Here is an 8,232-nt window from a genome sequence, read left to right as displayed (position 1 = left end):
GACGTTAATGATATGGGCCGGTAATTTAGTGAATTCCTGCTACCTTTCTTGAATAGTGGTGTGACCTGTGTGACTTTGCAGTCTTCGGGTATGGACCTGTCGTCGAGTGAACAGTTGCACATGATTGTTAAGTATGGAGCTATTGCATCAGCATACTCTGAAAGGAACCTAACTGGTATACAGTCTGGACCAGAAGACTTGCTTTGGTAAGCGATTTAAGTTGCTTCACTACTCCGAGGATATTTACTTCTACGTTACTCTTGTTTAGCACGTGTTCTTGTTTCGAATTCTGGAATATTTGCTTTGTCTTTTTTTGTGAAGGCATTTCGGAAGGCTGTGTATAGTAACTTTGCTTTGGCAGCACTGTTTTCGATAGTATCTCCATTGGTATCTTTTTTCCTTCACCATTTTGTGGAGGGTCTCAGCGAGAAATAGTTTCGTAAAATTTTGAAATGATGGGTAAGGTTTGTTCGAAGTCGCTAAGCGCTCTCTTAAATGCTGAATGAATGTAGCCTGAGTAGTTAGCACGTCGTTAGTTACCTTACCTCACGACAAACACACAGTTTCAAAGTGTATTATTTGTCTAATTGTGTTGAAATTTTAACATGAGATTATACCTTCTCACGTGTAGATTATGAAAGCATTTTAAATTTTTAAATTTCGTCAATAATTATAACAAAAATTAAAAAATCGAATTTTTTGTTGCCGCTACGCTGCAACTGGTTCCGGATTCCGTTTTAGTAATATAGACAACGTACAAAGTCAGTCATTAAAACAGAGGCGTTTTACGCTGCCTCAGAAAGATTTAAGTGTTCGGTTTTCTCGCGCGCTGTTCGAAAGTGGAACGATAGAGAAGGAACTAAAAAGTGGTTCGATGAATCATGTTCCAGGCCCTTAATTGTGAATTGCAGAGTAATCATATAGATATAGATGTAGTTTAATCAGAAAGCAAACATAAGAACTGAGTTACCTCTGAAACCAAAACAGTGCAATAGAAGCATAACAGTCAAGTATGTTGTAGAAACACGGGACATTAATCTGCTTTCGAGACAGAATATTGTTCGAGAGCGGTGGCTGAGGTGTGTGCATTAGATGTCAATTCTTTACAAAAAATAAAATTGCAGCACACAATCCATCATGACTATGTTCCTTCGCGTAGCGTGGCCCACCTTCCAGACTGATATTGTCAAAAATCTCTCCTTCATAGATTACAGATTTCAGATGGCACGTTAAAACATATCAAGGTAGAAATCAAGAGCAAGGGTTGATGATAGTAGATGCTGCAGCACCTCCGTGATCAAACATTTTGAAGGAAACATATTTTTGTGATACCGACGCACTACGGTGCAGAAATGACGAGGAAATTCATCATGAATTAACAACATTTTCAGAAATGCCAGAATAAACTATTACAAAAGTTTTGGAAAAAAATAGAAATATCGCTGTCGTGTAAGCCTTGGTGATTGTACGCCTGCCCATTTGCAATATTTGCGGCTCTCGGAAGTATGGCAATTTTTACCACCATTCAAAGCCTTATACGGCACGCAGCTGACATCATAAGAAAGTATTGATCGCTGTATAGGACTAAATAACGTAACACGTCTCAATTAATAAAATTTTCTCGGGCTTTCAGCCGCGTCAGGTGGTTAAAATCCCACGAGCTTTCGACCGAGCTCTCCCCGGTCATTGTCAAGTGGTAAGACTGACTGCTGTGTCGCCGTGGCCGCGTCGTTACATAGCCGCACTGCTGCGAGGCCCACGAGACAGACAGGCCGCGGCGCGTACGTCACGAAGGTAGTCCTAAACTCGCTCAGCTCAGCAGTCAAAATGCGTTTCTAAACCTGTTAACTTGTAGCTGGGCGTGCAAGTACTAACGAGAATTGCATCTTCCACTGGAATCTGCTTACTGATCAACAGTACTACAGCAAAATTTTATGTAAGATCAATGCTCGATATAAATGGTATAACGGCGTGTTTAAAACATTTAGTCTCTTCTGCTTAACAGCACTCATGACATGCTGGAAGTGGTGCCTTATGCAACTGATAATCATTTTAGCATGATTTTATTTTATTGTACATCAGTACAGCCGTAACAAATTATAAGTAGACCCATGGACTTCCCATCATTATAGCACTAATAACAGTAAGACTCCATCATAGTGGATTCCAGTAGAAGATTCAGTTTTCGTTTGTACGGACACGCCTAGTTACGAGTTAACAGGTGTAGAAACGTAGTTTGTCTGCTGATTTGACATAGCGAGCGAGCGCAGGACTACCTTCGTGACGTACGCGCCGCGGCCTGTCTTTCTCGTAGGCCTCGCACTGCTGGCTGTGACGTCACTAGTGCTCTCTTCCTCGCCATATATGGTGATGCTTTCACCCCGCGGCCGTCGCGTCCGTTTTAACCTCGGGATGGCCGGATCTCAGGATGTACTGAGCTACTAACCGCTATCCTTGTTGATGGTGTTTTCAGACGTTTTTATTTCAATAGCTTCTTTTATGACGCTATCCAAAAATTCCTTCGTCCTCATAACGACAGATGTTTCGTCGAATAGAATTCGGTGTCCATTTTCTAAGGCGTGTTCTGCCACGGCTGATTTTTATGGATAGCGTAGGCGTAAACACCTCTCGTGTTCCGTCCGGCGTTGCTCCACAGTGCACACTGTTCGGCCGACGTAGTAACAGCCAAACTGAGATGGTATCTTGTACACTCCAGGCGTTCTAAGCCCTAGATCGTCCTTCACAGGCCTCATCAGCTGTCAAATTTTTGCTGGGAGCCTGAAAACCGATGAAATGTTATATCTCTCCAGGAGCCGGCCAATCTTTCCCGACACTATACCACAGAAAGGCAAAAACACAAGTTTCTTGCTTTCTTCTTCGGTGGTGTTCTCTTCTCTGTTGGTGTGTTTCTTACGTGTCACACCAGATATAACCTGTGACACCTGTCCGTGGCTGTACCCGCTATCCCGGAAGACTTTTCGGAGGTGGCTCAGTTCTAGTGGCAGACTTTCTGCGTCTGAGACGACTTTAGCACGATGGACGAGGGTATTCAGAACGCCACGTTTTTGTGCCGGATGGTGGTGGCTGCGAGCGAGCAGATACCGATCTGTGTGTGTCAGTTTCCTGTAGACACTGTGGCTGACGTGCCCATTGGTTTTCCGTCAAACGAGGACGTCAACGAAGGGCAATGCACCATCTGTCTCGACTTTCATCGTAAACTTGATGTGGCCGTGAATGCTGTTCAGCTGTTCTAAAAATTCTCCTAGTTTTTCACGACCATGGGGCCAGATGATAAAAGTGTCATGTACGTAACGATAAAAGCAACTTGGCTTAGCTGGAGCAGTGTCCAAGGCGATGTCTTCAATTTTTTTCGTAAAAAGATTGGCTATGGATGGAGCTAATGGGTTTCCCATACCCACGTCGTCCAACTGGACGAAATACTGGCCGTCATGTAGGAAATACGACGATGTCAACGTGTGCTTAAACAGTTCCACAATTGTGCTATCAAATAACTGGGAGAGGACATGTATACAGTCATCGACCGGAACACGTGTAAACAGGGAGACGATGACACTTTTATCATCTGGCCCATGGTTGTGAAAATCTGGGAGAATTTTTAGAACACCTGAAAAGCATTCACGGCCACATGCAAGTGCCAAAATTCGGCGCTCATCATACATGCTGTATATCACAATAATCATTGTTTTCCACGTTCCTATGGTCAGTATCATCCAGATTCGTGCACTGTTTCTCTTTTTTTCCCATCAGTCTTCTTCTGACTGGTTTGAAGCGGCTCGCCACGATTTCCTCTTCTGTGCCAACCTCTTCATTTCAGAGTAGCACTTACAATCTAAGTCCTCAGTTATTTTCCAGATGTATTCCAATGTCTGTTTTACCCCCTACAGTCCCCTCTAGTACCATGGAAGTTATTCCATGATGTCTTAACAGTTGTCCTACGACCCTGTCCCTTTTTCATGTCAGTGTTTGCCACATATTCCTTTCCACGCCGATTCTCTGGAGAAACTCCTCATTCCTTACCTTATCAGTCCACCTGCTTTTCAACAATTTCTGTAGCACCACATCCCAAATGCTTCTATTCTCTTCTTTACCGGTTTTCCGACAGGCCATGTTTCACTACCATGTAAAGCTGTGCTCCAACATACACTCTCAGAAACTTCTTCCTCCATACGTTAGGTATTACACTTGTCATAAATGTCGATACAATAATATAAACGAAATGACTATACTGATTTCATTGAAAGTTCTCGTGTGTCTCTTTTTTATTTCCAATCTTATTGCGGGAAAGATTTTTTCTTCATGTTTGAGGATAAATACTGTATAAATAATTTATGAATTATTAACCCTATCATACTAAGGGAGGGAAATGTTACATTGTTACTAAACCATCGTAAGTTTTACTGTTCCATATTTTATTCAGAGGAAGTCATAAGTAATAGTTTATGCACTAGTTAATTAGAGTTAGAAGGTCTAGAGATTCGTGTCACATAAAAACAAGTACAAAATGTACTGTTTTACACTCTGTAATAACAGTACCAGGTTGGTGGGAACCACGGATTGGTACCGATTACAATCGCATACTTTACGAAGGTTTAGTAATCTAGGGTTAAATACTAATAATTTGCACAGTCATAATAAATCTATTGTTAGCATTATGTGGGAATGGAAAAGAAGTAAAAGTAGCGAAATTCGACCTAGAGACATCTTACATATGAAACTAAGGGCTTACTCGCTTGGCTAATGACTTCTTAAATATTTGCGGCCATACACAGTATACAAGGACCCCTAAAATTGTTGAAACTAGGTTTTCTCGAAGATGGATGAGAGTTGGCTCTTCCTGTTTACATACACACACAATAAAAACAGTTTTTACCTCAGTTCCCAGAACTCCAGAAGATAGACGTTGAGTGTGGATATTGTATCACAGACACAGTCCCTTTGACTGTTCGGAGATGTCACTAAACCCGCCGAAAGATGTAAACAACCGTGCATAAGCACCGCCTATTAGGCGGAGGGGGTCCGACAGCCGTTCAGTTCCAGTTATTCCACCAGGAAGGAGGTACACGGCTCGTGTTGTCTGTAGTTCAACCACACCTAGACGGTCAATACCGCAGTTCGATCGCGTCCGCATTGTTACTTGGTGAAAGGAAGGACTCTCAACAAGGGAAGTGTCCAGGTGTCTCGGAATGAACTAAAGCGACCTTGTTCCGACATGAAGGAGATACAGTGAGACAGGAACTGTCGATGACATACCTCGCTCAGGCCTCCCAAGGGCTACTACTGACGTGGATGACCGCTACCTACAGATAATGGCTCTGAGAAACTCTGACAGCAACGCCACCATGTTGAATAATGCTTTTCGTGCAGCCACAGGACGTCGTGTTACGACTCAAACTGTGCGCAATAGGCTGAGTGATGAGCAATTTCACTCCCGACGTCCATGGAGAGATTCATCTTTGCAACCACGTCACCATACACCGCGGTACAGATGGGACCAACAACATGCCGACTGGACCGCTCAGGATTGGCATCACGTTCTCTTCACCGGTGAGTGTCGCACATGCCTTCAACCAGACAATCGTGCTTGGAGGCAATCCGGTCAGGCTGAACGCTTTAGACACACTCTCCATTGAGTGCAGGAAGGTGGAGGTTCCCTTCTGTTTTGGGGTGGCATTATGTGGGGCCGACGAACGCCGCTGGTGGTCATAGAAGGCGCCGTAACGGCTGTACGATACGTGAATGCCATCCTCCGACTGATAGTGCAACCATATAGGCAGGATATTGGCGAGGTATTTGCTACTCCATCGTTCACATTTTGTGAATGACTTCCTTCAGGATAACGACATTGCTCGACTTGAGTGGCCTACATGTTCTCCAGACATGAACCCTATCGAACATGCCTGGGATAGATCGAAAAGGGCTGTTTATGGATTACACCAACCAGACATGAACCCTATCGAACACGCCTGGGATAGATCGAAAAGGGCTGTTTATGGATTACACCAACCACTTTGAGGAATCTACGCCGAATGGCCATTGAGGAGTTGGACAATCTGGACCAACAGTGCCTTGATGAACTTTTAGATAGTATGGCACGACCAATACAGGCATGCATCAATGCAAGAGGACGTGCTAGTGGGTATTAGAGGTACCGGTGTGTACAGCAATCTGGACCACCACCTCTGAAGGTCTCGCTGTATGGTGGTACAACACGCAATGTATGGTTTTTATGAGTAATAAAAAGGGCGGAAATGATGTTTATATCGAACTCTATTCCAATTGTATGCACAGGTTCCGGAACTCTCGGAACCGTGGTGATGCAATATTGTTTTTGATGTGTGTATATTGAAGTCATGGTCGTACTGTACACACTATATCAATATGAATTAAATCGGTCAGGGGAGGTTAATGTGGTCCTCTTGTGAGTAGAGGGTGTGCACTTCTGTCATCCGGCCCTCGTTCAAGTCGTGTAGTCCATGCGAGCCGATTTTTTGGTTCATATTGCGAGCTCTGAATTGGAGAATTTCACGGAATCTTTCACGAATGTAAAACGTGTCTTCCATGTGGAGCTGTTACTTTTGTGCCTTATTAATAATATATCCGAATATTAGAGCCTTTAAGTTCGTCACACTCCTGGCCAATGGGGCATTGTTCAATATTTTCCGAAATATCTAGGCTGCTGCGTCGCAAGCACAGCACGTACCACCAAGCAGCACTACAGATGTCGATAGGTAGACAACCTACTCCAGAGGTGGCGTACAGTCCAGCGATTGCCGCACCAAGAAGTCGCAGTGGTGGCGCTGCCAGAGAAGTGATATGTGGCGGCGCCACATCAGAGCGGCCAGTTCCAAGTCAGCTCGACTACTTGTGCACCTTGCGCAGCATCGTCTGCTTCTAGTCGGTCCACATCATCCCTTCTTCACTGAACATTCTAGTGAAATAAGAACTTTTTTGTGATTCTTCAGTTTCTCCCGGCGCATTTGTTGATAGAACAGTCCACGTGTATACTGCCAGTCCATAGTGTCCAACGGACACAATATTTCTGCAGTTATACATGCTGCCATCTTCAGGTGCGCTGACGAACTGAGCCCCTGAGGGCTCGTGGGTGACTAATACCCCCTCACCCCGAGAGCCGCTCCGTCCACGGTCCCCAGCCGCGGCTGCACGTCGGCGTCGGCGGTCGCGGAGACGTTGGCGTCGGCGGAGGATGCTAAGTTCACCCAACCTGGATATGACGTGACGACATTATGACGTATATACGCTTTAGTCGATTAACACACCTATCGACTTTTACGGACGTTCGAGATTCTAAACTGTCGTCAGCTAGTGGTTTGTTTTGACATGTGCGATTCTGATAACAGCTCAGTGTGGCAGCGTATATGTATTTCGCCAAAATAAAAGTAAAAGAGCTGGATATTAATAGAAATACTCAGGACCGTGGCCTTGAAAACACCACGGACAACACGTTTCGTAAAAAGGGGAAGTCTTATTATGTCCCGCCCAGATTAAATTGTGTGATTGTTGTATTGAATGCTTACGCCGAAAATAATATTTATTTATTATCAATATTTTAGTATGGTTTCATACAATTGGTCTTGTCAGTACATACTAGATTGTAGCAGCATACTCTTGCTGACTTTTTTTTCTTAATTTATATAGCTGAAAGAGAACTCGTGCAAGTTTGTTAGCTAAGTAATTTGTATGTCCATCCCAAGATAGTCTTTTATCAACCATAATTCCAAGTAATTTTACACTCGGACCGCAGAGACAGGTACCTTAGTGTCCAGTAATGACTGGTGTGTAGAATGATTGAATTTCGAACTTAAAACGAAAAATATGAGGCATTGTTGAAGAAAAATCGTCGACCGGAGATGAAATACGAGGGGAAGTGGATTTCTCAATGTTATCTTAACCAAAGGTTAGTGTATTGACGCATCTAAAGATTTTGGCTGCTGAGTGCTTCTTCTCACCGAGTACGAATAACCGATGCACTTCAGCTGGGTCAGAAGTACATCAATTTCTGCTTGAGATTCACAATAACCACGCATTTGCCAGTCGACATCGATGCTGAACTCTTTCAGCTTTTCTCTCATTAGTCTCTCGAATGCTGAACACATAATTAGAGACGAGCAAACGAAAAACAACGCACAGGACACAAACACAGTAGAATACACGATTTAAACGCAAGGAACGCAAAACACATTTAAACGAATG

Source organism: Schistocerca cancellata, chromosome 7 (assembly GCF_023864275.1).
Source record: "Schistocerca cancellata isolate TAMUIC-IGC-003103 chromosome 7, iqSchCanc2.1, whole genome shotgun sequence".
Taxonomy (NCBI): Eukaryota; Metazoa; Arthropoda; class Insecta; order Orthoptera; family Acrididae; genus Schistocerca; species Schistocerca cancellata.
Note: the sequence above shows the minus strand (reverse complement) of the source record.